This window comes from Carcharodon carcharias, chromosome 13 (assembly GCF_017639515.1).
Source record: "Carcharodon carcharias isolate sCarCar2 chromosome 13, sCarCar2.pri, whole genome shotgun sequence".
Taxonomy (NCBI): Eukaryota; Metazoa; Chordata; class Chondrichthyes; order Lamniformes; family Lamnidae; genus Carcharodon; species Carcharodon carcharias.
This window is the reverse complement of record NC_054479.1, coordinates 46,949,784-46,962,590: the sequence shown is the minus strand read 5'-3', so window position 1 is coordinate 46,962,590 and position 12,807 is coordinate 46,949,784.

Genomic DNA, 12,807 nt, shown 5'->3' with positions numbered 1-12,807 from the left:
ACCAGATATGTACTATCAAAATAAGATGGCACTGGAAACTGGTAAAACCTTCCTGCAAGTGGAAGAGATGTCCCTGACAATTTTACAAGGGTTCCCAAAAGCCAGGTTAATCAAATTGGCAAGTAAGTTAAGAGTAGGATTGCCTGCCAAAGCTAGGAAATCAGAGATAACCGAAGAGCTAGCACAGCATTTACAGTTGGAAGTGATACCTGACACTTGTGAGTCACAGCTGGAGGTAGTGAGACTTCAGTTAGAAATGAAAAGACTTGAATTTGAACAAACAAGGAAATGAGAAAAAACTTGATTTCCAAAGGGAATAGGCAGAAAGGCAGGAGAGAGAAAGAAAACGAGAAATGGAAATGCAAAAACTTGATCTCCAGAGGAAATTAGAAATGGTGAGGTTAGGAAAGGAGGAAAGAGAAAGAGAGAGAGAGAGAATTCCATCTTAAAATGCTGGTAGTTAAAAAAGAGACATGAGGAGGTGAGGCAGGACTTATTTCCAGATTAGAATCCATTGGGGCGATGTTTAAATTTGTACAAGTTCTTCCAAAATTTGAAGAAAGAGACGTTGAAGCATCCTTTATTTCTTTTGAGAAGATAGCTAAACAGATGAAACGGTCACAGGAAAACTAGACATTGCCCATGCAAAACAAATTGACTGGTAGAGCACAGGAAATTTATCCCTCGCTGTCAGAGGAGGTTTCTAGGGTTTATGATGTGGTGAAAAGGGCCATTTTGAGTGCATATGATTTGGTCCCTGAAGCATACAGGCAAATGTTTTGAAATTTAAGGAAACAGCCTGGGCAAACTTCACATTGAATATGAAAGGATTAAACAAAACAATTTTGATAGGTGGATAGGAGCATTAGGAGTTGAAGCTACCTATGAAGTTCTCAGTGAGATCATTCTCTTGGAAGAGTTTAAAAGCTCCCTACCTTCTGCAATAAGAACCCATGTGGAAGACCAAAGGGTTGCAACTGCCAGAAAGGCAGCAGTAATGGCAGACAATTATGAGCTGATCCATAAAAACCAAACCTTTTTTCCATCACCCCCATAAATTTGAAAAGGATAGAAAGTGGGGGAGTAAAAGGAAGGCCAAGGTAAAGAATGGCTAGCTGGGAATATTTTGAGATCTCCTACCCAGATAAGGAAGGAAGGTACTGAGGGTGGAGGTGAAACTCGAAGTGCCAAAGTGTTACTACTGTAATAGAAGGGCTCACGTTCATTCAGAAAGCTGGAAGTTGCAAGAGAAACCCATGGGACTTATTGGAGTTGGTAAGAGTGAGTCTGAAAAGGGAACTCAAAAAGCAAATACCACAGACCAAATTGTAGCTTTAAATACAAGTAAGGGACTGAAGGTAAGCACCACTGTGAATGCAGGTGAAGAGAATAAGGTAGATGAGAAATATAAAGGTTTTTTTGTCTAAGGGGAAGATAACCCCTTTTTCATCAAATGGTGTAGCTAAACCCATAACTATATTAAGGGACACAGGAGCTACATAAACTCTTTTGCTGGAGAAGGACCTAGTTTTGCCTCCAGAGAGTTCAATGGAAGCTAAAGTATTAGTAAACATGATAAGTGGAGAGTATATCCCAGTTCCATTGTGCAAATTGGCATAGGAATGTAATTTTTTGCCTGGGTCAATGGTTGTAGGAGTGCTTAAGAAATTACCCATGGATGGAGTGGATCTACTCCTGGGGAATGATTTAGCAGGAGTGAAAGTTATAGCTTTGCCCATATTCACAGAAAGTCTGAAGGAGGCTGAAGAGATAAAGCAGTCATAAGAACATGTCCCTGGCATTTTTCCATCATCTGTGGTTACCAGAGCAGTGGCTAAACAAAGTCCATCACCAGAGGTCAATGTAAGATGTTAGAGTAGCCAAAACATCATTTAAGGATCAGGATAATTCAAAGGAAGTGTTTGGAATGTCTTCCTCAATTGAGGCTCAGAAAGCAGACCCAGAGTTAAACAAGCTAGCAGTCAGCTCACTCTGAAGCTGAGGCGGAAGGAGTTCCAGAATACTATTACCTTAAAAATGGAGTTCTGATGAGGAAGTGGAGACACCCTCACAGACCTGCAGATGAGGAATGGATGGTTGTTCATCAGATAGTGGCACCACACAAATATCGTAAGGAGATATTGCGAGGAGCACACGAGATTTCCATGACAGGACATGTAGGAATATGGAAAACCCAAGCATCTATAAACAGGCATTATACCTGGTCAAGACTTCATAAAGACGAAGTGCAATTTTGTCACATGTGTCATACATGTCAGGTGGTAAGTAAACCTCAACATGTAATCCAACCAGCACCTTTAATACCCATATCAGTTTTTGAAGAACCATTTAGTCAGGTATTGGTAGATTGTGTAGGACCATTACCCAAAACAAAAGCCGGACATAAATATAGCCTTACAATCATGGGTATGACCACCCAATTTCCAGAAGCTATTCCTTTAATGACAATTGCAGCAAAGGTCGTAGTGGAAAAGTTAACTTAGTTTTTCACGCATTATGGCCTGCCAATTGAAACAGAATCTGACCGAGGTTCTAACTTCATGTCTAAAATTTTCCAGGATATAATCAGCAGTTTGGGTATCAAATAATTAAAGTCTACCGCCTATCCCCCACTGACACAGGGAACTTTAGAGGGATATCATCAGACTCCCAAAACCATGATTAAGACCTATTGCCATGGACACCCAAAGAATTGCGACAAAGGATTAGATTTCTTACTATTTACTGCCAGAGAGTCTCCTAATGAATCTACTGGACTTAGTCCATTTGAATTAATCTATGGTCATGAAATAAGAGGCCCACTAAAATTGATTAAGGAAAAGTTCCTGAAGCCAAAAGACAAATCTTCCATGTTGGATTATGTGTCCAGGTTCATAGGAAGACTTACAGGAGCATGTAAAGTAGCACGAGAGCATTTAAAAATCTCACAAGCTAGAATGAAAGAATGGTAGGGAAACCTGCTTCAACAAGAATGTTTCAAGCAGAAGGTGAAGTATTGGTCTTGTAACCTTTACAGGGTAAACCCCTGAAAGCGAAATTCAGTGGCCCCTACAAGATAGTTAGGAGAGTCACTACAGTGACTTACCTGATAAATATTCCTGGGCGTAGGAAGAAGAAACGGTTATGTCACATAAGAATGTCGAAGCAATATCATTGCAGAGGAGATGATCAGAAAGAGAAAGTATGCCAGGTGATAGGAGTAGTGGAGGATGACAAAGGCAGTAAAAGTCAGGTGGAAGGAGAAGTAGACAGTGCACAAACAGAACCATCTACAATTCGACTAGCCAATATGAAAATAATGGAACAGTGAGACACCGTGTTCTCATATTTAGAGGAAGGACCATGGGAAGATTTAATATAAGGTTACTTAGGAAGCATAAGGAAATTTGTAGAGATACACTTGGATATATTGTATTAACTAAACATGATGTGGATGTAGGAGACTCAGTGCTGATGAAACAATATCATTATCGGTTGAATCCAGAAAAACGAGCTCACTTAGAAACTGAGATCAAATATATGCCAGAAAATAAATTGATCGAGCCCAGCCAAAGCAGCTGGAGTCCACTGGTCATGTTAGTTCCTAAGCCGGGTGGATCCATTAGATTTTGTATAGACTACAGGAAAGTGAATGTAGTAACGAGACAGATTCATACCCAATTCCTCGGTTAGAGGATTGCATCAATAGGGTTGGCAGTGCTTCGTTTTTTTCTATAATTGCTCTATTGAAGGGGTACTGGCAAGTGCCATTAACATCAAGTGTTAAGAAATATTCGCCTTTGTTACACCCAATGGATTTTATCAATGTCAAGTCATGCCCTTTGGGCTTAAGAATGCCCCAGCTACATTCCACAGACTTAGAATCAAGTCGTAGCTGAAGTACCTAACTGTGTGGTTTATTTAGACAATGCCATAATATATAGCAAAACATGGGAAGAACATGTAAAGCGTTAGAAGATTTGTTTAAACAATTGCAATTAGCTGGCTTAGTCATAAATCTGGCCAAAAGCGAATTTACAAAAGCAAGGGTAACTCACCCAGGCACATTGTAGGACAAGAGTAGGTGTTGTCGAGAACAGCAAAAATGAACGCATTAACGGAGTTTCCATTCCTAAAACCAAATGAGAAATTATGAGGTTTCTGGGGAAGTGTGGGCTTTATAGGAAGTTTGTGCCTAACTTCAGCACAATAGCTGTACCTCTAACCAATTTGTTAAGAAAACAGGCAAAAGTGATATGGATGGCAGAATGCCAAGCAGCATTTGAAAAACTGGAGGCAATCTTAATAAACGAACCTGTGTTTGCCACCCCTCACTTTCCCAAACCCTTTAAAATGGCAGTTGATGCTAGCGACTTGGGAGTATATGCAGTTCTATTACAAGGTGTTAAATTAGGAATAGAGAAGCTGGTGGGGTACTTTTCTAAGAAACTAAATCAATGTCAAAGGAAGTACTCTACAGTCGAAAAGGAAACTCTAGCATTGTTATTGTCTCTTAAATACTTTGAAGTTTATGCCCAACATTATAACAAGGAAACACTAATCTACACCGACCATAATCCACTGGCGTTCATTGAAAAGTTTAAAACTTGAAATGCGAGACTGTTTAGATGAGTCTATTGTTTCAACCATTCAATGTAAAGATAGTTCGCATTGCCGATAAAAAAAGTATGATTGCAGGTGCATTGTCCCAGGTGTAAATTACTGAAATCAATTAATATTTAGGATTGTATAAGTGGGAAGATGGATGAATGAGTGTAAGTCTTGTGTTTGTTGTCTATGCATCACATGCCCTGTGATGAAATGCATTTTTAAATGGTGTTTCATCTTTTTAAGGGTGAAGGCATGTAAAGAACATATTTTTATTTTTTCTTGGACTGTGGCTTTAAGATTGGGTTGTGGTTTTAAAAACGACCATGGCTGCAGTCTAAAAGAGATCTTCACCGGGGCAGGAAGAAGAAAATCTACAATTTTGCTATCTCGTCGATCAGTGTGCACTAGTTTGGACAAAATGGTGCTGAAAAGGAGACCTGGTTTGAGAGGGAACTGCCTAGCGATGACGTTTTTATTGGCTCCTGACCAAGTGAGCAGGTTTTATGTGGGGATAGTGTGGTAGATCAGCTCCTAGCCTAAAAAAAGGAAAGACCTGAAACCTCTCTCTGTGTTTTGTAAGACTCCAGTAATCCTGCCATAGTAGCTAGCTAGCTATTCCTCACATCGCTGTACCCTGCTTTCTTTGAAAAACCCCTGTTGGGAGGAAAAGGGGAAAAATCACAAGTAGAGACATTAAAAGCAAGTTTCAACCAGAGAACCACAGACTGCAAGCACTGGAAGACCACCTCGTGTCAACCACAGTAATCTGTTGGAAGAATTTGGAAAAAAGCAATCAAAACCAACCCATCTAATCCTGATCTCTGGATTGGTGCTGCTGCATTGTTTTATCTCACCTTAAAATCCATGTTTTGTATGTCTCATTTGTGTGTGTGTATGTGTGTGTGTGTTTGTAGTGGTTAAGAAAGGGTAGAGTTTAAACAATTAGGAAGAATTGGGGCAATTTGGTAGTCTAATCAAACTTCTCACATTTATTATGGCTCGGGGGGCAGTGGGGCTTGATTCTGCAGCGCACTATCCCTAGTGAGTCATGACACTAGATTGTGTGATAACAAGATCACAGGCTCATAGGTTGAAACAAGAAAAACAGCAAGGGCAGGCAGTTCAAAGGCAGGAAGAAGGTGTTGAAATCCAATTAGCTGATGCTGTGTTTGATAACATTGTTCAGGAAGAAAGACTAAAGGACAATTCAGCTGAAGTGTTTAACTCAAGACAGTTAATAGAGTTACAGACAAAAGATTTGCAAATACAGCATTTATATCAGACAGCTTACTCAGAAACAGAGGCAAAATGTGTTCCAGAATGTTATTACCTTAAGGGTAATATTTTAATGAGAAAATGGAGGCCATATTATGTTTTAGCAAATGAAAGCTGGAGGGAGGTACATCAGATTGTTATCCCAGTTGGGAATAGAAATGTGGTTTTTAGGATAGCTCATGAAATTCCAATGGGGGGACATTTAGGAATTAGAAAGATGCAGGTGAAGATACAAAAATATTTTTATTGACCTGGCTTGTATAGGGATGTAGTGAAAGTCTGCAGAACATGTCACACATGTCAGGTGATAGGGAAACCACATGCAGATTAAGCCAGCACCTTTAATTCCAATTCCAGCATTTGAAGAACCTTTTGCTTGAGTCATGATTAACTGTGTAGGACCCCTCCCTAAGACTAAATGTGGAAATCAGTACTTACTGACAATAATGGATGTGTCTACCAGATTTCCTCAAGAAATACCTTTGAGAAACATTACAACATAGAGGATTGTGGAAGAGTTAACTAATTTCTTTTACAAGGTATGGTTTACCTAAGGAAATACAATCAGGTCAGGATTCAAATTTTATGTCACAGCTGTTTAAGGAAGTAATGAAGAGTTTGGGAATAAAACAATTTAAGTCCACGGCTTACCTCCCTGAGTCACAAGGGGCTTTGGGAAGATGGCATCAAACTCTAAAAAAAACTCTATGATGAGAGTGTACAGTCAAGATTATCCACAGGATTGGGAAGGAGGAATTCCATTCTTCTTTTTTGCTATTAGGGACGAGTCTCATGCATCAAACTAGTCTATGGTCATGAGGTAAGGGGACAACTGAAATTGATTTATTGGTGGGTCAAAATTCAGAAACTACTCTCTTGGATTATGTACCAAACTTCAGAGAGAGATTAGACAGCGCATGCGAGTTGGCTAGGGGATATTTAAAGTTGTCACAGGAAGTGATGAAAGTGGAAGCAGACAAGAAAGCTACAGCTTGGGATTTTGTTGCTAGAGAGAAAGTGTTATTTCTGTTACCAGTACTGGGTGATTCATTAATGGAAAGGTTTAATGAGCCTTACAGGATTGAAAAGAAACTGAGCGAAGTAAATTATTTATTAAACACTTCAGGTAGAATAAAGAAGCAGAGGGTGTGTCATGTAAATATGCTTAAAAAGTATTTTGACAGGGAAAGGGACCAAAAGGAGGTGCTAGTGGCAGTAGATAATGAGAAAGGGGTAGAAATGCAGGATTCTGAAATTTAATTTCCTCTAATCAAATTGGATAATGAGGGGGTGCTTGAAAATTTGAATGTAATATTGAGTTACCTTCCAGGCAAGTGTCAAATGATTTGGAAAAGCTATTGCAGTCATACAAAGATATTTGTGGAGATAAGCTGTGAAGGACAAATTTAGTTACACATGATGTAAGTGAATGTAGAAGTTTTATCTTCGGTAGGGCAATATCCTAATAGATTAAAAACAAAAACAGAATTACCTGGAAAAACTCAGCAGGTCTGGCAGCATCGGCGGAGAAGAAAAGAGTTGACGTTTCGAGTCCTCATGACCCTTCGACAGAACTTGAGTTCAAGTCCAAGAAAGAGTTGAAATATAAGCTGGTTTAAGGTGTGTGTGGGGGGCGGAGAGATAGAGAGACAGAGAGGTGGAGGGGGGTGGGCGTGGTTGTAGGGACAAACAAGCAGTGATAGAAGCAGATCATCAAAAGACGTCAACGACAATAGTACAATAGAACACATAGGTGTTAAAGTTAAAGTTGGTGATATTATCTAAACGAATGTGCTAATTAAGAATGGATGGTAGGGCACTCAAGGTATAGCTCTAGTGGGGTTTTTTTTTATAATGGAAATAGGTGGGAAAAGGAAAATCTTTATAATTTATTGGAAAAAAAAGGAAGGGGGAAACAGAAAGGGGGTGGGGATGGGGGAGGGAGCTCACGACCTAAAGTTGTTGAATTCAATATTCAGTCCGGAAGGCTGTAAAGTCCCTAGTCGGAAGATGAGGTGTTGTTCCGCCAGTTTGCGTTGGGCTTCACTGGAACAATGCAGCAAGCCAAGGACAGACATGTGGGCAAGAGAGCAGGGTGGAGTGTTAAAATGGCAAGCGACAGGGAGGTTTGGGTCATTCTTGCGGACAGACAGCAGGTGTTCTGCAAAGCGGTCGCCCAGTTTACGTTTGGTCTCTCCAATGTAGAGGAGACCACATTGGGAGCAACGAATGCAGTAGACTAAGTTGGGGGAAATGCAAGTGAAATGCTGCTTCACTTGAAAGGAGTGTTTGGGTCCTTGGACGGTGAGGAGAGAGGAAGTGAAGGGGCAGGTGTTGCATCTTTTGCGTGGGCATGGGGTGGTGCCATAGGAGGGGGTTGAGGAGTAGGGGGTGATGGAGGAGTGGACCAGGGTGTCCCGGAGGGAGCGATCCCTATGGAATGCCGATAAGGGGGGTGAAGGGAAGATGAGTATGGTGGTGGCATCATGCTGGAGTTGGCGGAAATGGCGGAGACTGGGCGACCGCTTTGCGGAACACCTGCGGTCTGTCCGCAAGAATGACCCAAACCTCCCTGTCGCTTGCCATTTTAACACTCCACCCTGCTCTCTTGCCCACATGTCTGTCCTTGGCTTGCTGCATTGTTCCAGTGAAGCCCAACGCAAACTGGAGGAACAACACCTCATCTTCCGACTAGGGACTTTACAGCCTTCCGGACTGAATATTGAATTCAACAACTTTAGGTCGTGAGCTCCCTCCCCCATCCCCACCCCCTTTCTGTTTCCCCCTTCCTTTTTTTTCCAATAAATTATAAAGATTTTCCTTTTCCCACCTATTTCCATTATAAAAAAAAAAACCCCACTAGAGCTATACCTTGAGTGCCCTACCATCCATTCTTAATTAGCACATTCGTTTAGATAATATCACCAACTTTAACTTTAACACCTATGTGTTCTATTGTACTATTGTCGTTGACATCTTTTGATGATCTGCTTCTATCACTGCTTGTTTGTCCCTACAACCACACCCACCCCCCTCCACCTCTCTGTCCCTCTATCTCTCCGCCCCCCACACACACACCTTAAGCCAGCTTATATTTCAACTCTTTCTTGGACTCGAACTCAAGTTCTGTCGAAGGGTCATGAGGACTCGAAACGTCAACTCTTTTCTTCTCCGCCGATGCTGCCAGACCTGCTGAGTTTTTCCAGGTAATTCTCTTTTTGTTTTGGATTTCCAGCATCCACAGTTTTTTTGTTTTTATCCTAATAGATTAAATCTGGCAAAGTTATCACAACTACAGAAAGCAATTGAATTCATGCTTCAAAATAGTATAATTGAGTCCAGCTGCAGTAACTGGAGTTCAGCTATTACACTGGTACTGAGACCAAATGGAACACAAAGAGTGTGTGTGCATTATCGAAAGGTGAATGTGATGATAAAAATGGATTCATATCCTATACCCTGGTTGGAGGATTATATTGCAAAAGTGGGACAATCAAAATTTATCACAAAGATTGACTTGCTAAAAGGATATTAGCAAGTACCATTATTGGAGAGAGCAAAGGAAATATCAGCTTTTGTGACACCAGATGGACTATATCAGTTTAAAGTCTTGCCATTTGGTATGAAGAATGCACCTGCGACATTTCAAAGACTGACAAATAAAGTAATTGCAGGTCTGAGCAATTGTGCTATTTATATTGACGACTTGATAGTTTTCAGTCCTATGCGGGATGAGCATTTACAACATCTGGAAGAATTATTTACTCGATTACAAGAAGCTAATTTGGTGATGAACTTAGCTAAAAGTGAATTTGCAAAAGTGCAAGTTACGTATCTAGGCCATTTGTTGGACATGGTAAAGTGGCTCTGAGAGATGTGAAGGTCAAGGCTATCGTGGATTTCCCTGTGCCTACAACAAAACGAGAATTTTTGAGATTTCCAGGTATGAGTGTGTTTTATCGGAAATCGGTGATAATGAATGTGTCCAAATTTGAGCAGTGTGGTCGCTCCATTGACTGAACTATTAAAAAAGAACAAGAAGTTTCAATGGACACAGGAGTGTCAGAAGGCATTTGACAGTTTGAAAACTGTATAAGCTATGACACCAGTTTTAACAGTACCCAATTAAGCCAAGCAATTTAAGTTGGCTATTGATGCAAGTGAGATAGGCATTAGGGCCGTACTGCTACAAGAAGATGAAACTGGGATTGAAAAACCAAAAGGGTATTTTTCATGGAAGTTGAATGAAAAAGTGTCATACGGACTTGAAATGTCAACTCTGTTTCTCTCTCCACAGATGCTCTTAGACCTGCTGAGTTTTTTCAGCATTTTCTGTTTTTATTTAAAAACCTGGACTCTGAACTAGAATGATTTCTGCTGATGCAAAGGATTTGTAAATATATTATGTTAATACAAGCATCTGGTAATGTCATAGTGTAAGTGTATGGATAAGCATAAGAGATAGCATAAAATGGATTAATAAAAATGAAGCTGTCTTCTGAAATTATGACGGTTCATTTTTCAATATGGAGGGGTTGTCACGAAGATGTAATAATTATCATAATGTTATTGGAATTTATTGTAAAATAGTGTAATATTGGGATCTGACTATGTGTGTGTGAGCAAGACTTAATTGAATTAGTCTAGGTGTTTTGATCTAAGAAGAGAGGTTAGGTTTGAAATGTGAACAAGGTAAACATGGGGAAGTTTAGAAACACAGATGTCAAGAGAACATTTGCATTTTGGAATAAACCAGGTTAGATTGTTTTCAAAGGAGGGGTGAAATGTGTCATATAGCCAGGTAAAGTTTAGAAACAGTTTGTATTTTTCACAAAGAATACCAGTAAAACTTAGTGCTATGAGAGGGTTTTATTATCAGGAAGATAAAATCCAAAGACATAGTGAAACAATGGGGATTTGCATTCAAAGGGGAAATAATGTACAAAAGACCAAAGGCTGTGTGTCATGGAAGGCATTTTTAAGATCTTACAAGTGTGTGAAAAGTCTTCAACATCTATGCCTCAGGATGCTGTCCTCAAAGGACTTAAGTTAAGCAAACTCACTTGGAATTCGACTCATTCGGTGTATCATGTTTCTTTGTCTGTGTCTAAAACCTGTGTCTTACTGTTGCCTTAACGAAAGTGTAACTGTGAGTTAGATTGATTAGGACATTCAGAAGTTATCAAAGTAGTAATTTGTAGATCTATGTATGTATTTAAAATCATTTCCCTTATTAATGAATGTTTAAACTGGTTCTATAAAAACCTTGTAAGACTCGGCAGTCTTATTACTACTGAATTCAAGGCACACATCTCGAAATTTATACAAATTGAAAATTAGTTGTGAGAGTTGTTTCAAGTTTCCTTCTGGGATTTGAGTAGCTCAGCATTTACTGTTGGCTGTCTCATAACAGGGACAATAGAGCAGATGTTCTGTATCAGTCACATTGAAGCAGATCAAAAGGGGCAAGCATCCATTTTATTGAATCACCATTCTGATCAGGTAAGCATTTCAGGCTAATGTCAGGCACCCTTGCACATTCTGTTGGGACCATGTTCGTCCTCAGCTGAGCACTTCATGCATCACTCCGTCTAGCTGTAATTGGGATGTGGCACGTAACTATTGCGGAAAGGCCACTCGAAAACTCTGTTGTGCCTGTCCCTCTGATGGTGCTGTCACTCTGATGGTGCTGTCACACTGATGGTGCTGTCATCTGCTGCTGCTGTCAGTCTGATTGTGCCTGTCCCTCTGGTGGTTCTGTCCCTCGGGTGGTGTTGTCCCTCTGATGGTGCTATCACTCTAATGTTGCTGTCCCTCTCATGATGCTTTCACTCTGATTGTGCCTGTCCCTGCGACGGTGCAATCACTCTGCTGATGCTGTCACTTTGACTCTGCTGTCACTCTGATCATTCTGTCCCTTGGATGCTGCTGTCCCTCTGATTGTTCAGTCACTCTAATGGTCCCTGTCCATCTATTGGTGCTGTCTCTCTGATGGTTCATTCTCTCTGGTGGGGCTGCCTCTCCGATGGAGCTGTCACCCTGAAGCTGCTGTCTCTCTGATATTTCTGTCACTCTGATGGCACTGTCAGTCTGATTCTGCCTGTCCCTCTGATGGCGCTGTCACTTTGATGTGCTGTCACTCTGATGACGCTGTCTCTCTGATGTGCCTGTCACTCTAATGGTGCTGTCACTCTGATGATGCTGTTATTCTGATGGTGCTCTACTTCTAATGGTGTTGTCCATCTGATGATTCTTTCCCTTTGATGATACTGTCTCTCTGATGGTGCTGTCATCTGCTGCTGCTGTCAGTCTGATTGTGCCTGTCCCTCTGCTGGTGCTGTCCATCTGATGATGCTGTCCCTCTGATGGTGCTGTTCCTGTGATGGTGTGGTCATCTGCTGACACTGTCAGTCTTATTGTGCCTGTCCCTGTGTTGGTGCCGTCCCTCTGATTGTTCTATCACTCTGAGGGTGCTCTTTCCGTAAAGGCGCTACCATCTGCTGGTGCTCTATCTCTGATTGTGCCACTCTCTCTCACGGTGCTGTCACTCGGATGATGCCTGTCCATCAGAGGGCTCTCTCTCTTGGATATCTATATGATGGTGCCAGTTCCTCTAAATATGCTGCCTCTCTGATGGAGCTATCACTATGATGGTGCTCTATTTCTGGAGATGTTGTCTCTCTGATGTGTCTGTCACTCTGTTGGCGCTGTCAGTCTGATTCTTCCCATCTGCCTGATGTCCACTAATACTGCTGTCGCTCTGATAGTGGCTGTCCCTCCGATGGCGCTGTCATTCTGCAGCTACTGTCACTCTACTGGTGATGTCACTCTGCTGCTGATGTATCTCTGATTGTGCTGTCCCTCTGAGGGTGCTCTCCCTCTGATGGTGCTGTCACTCTGATGGTGCTGTCATTCTGAGGG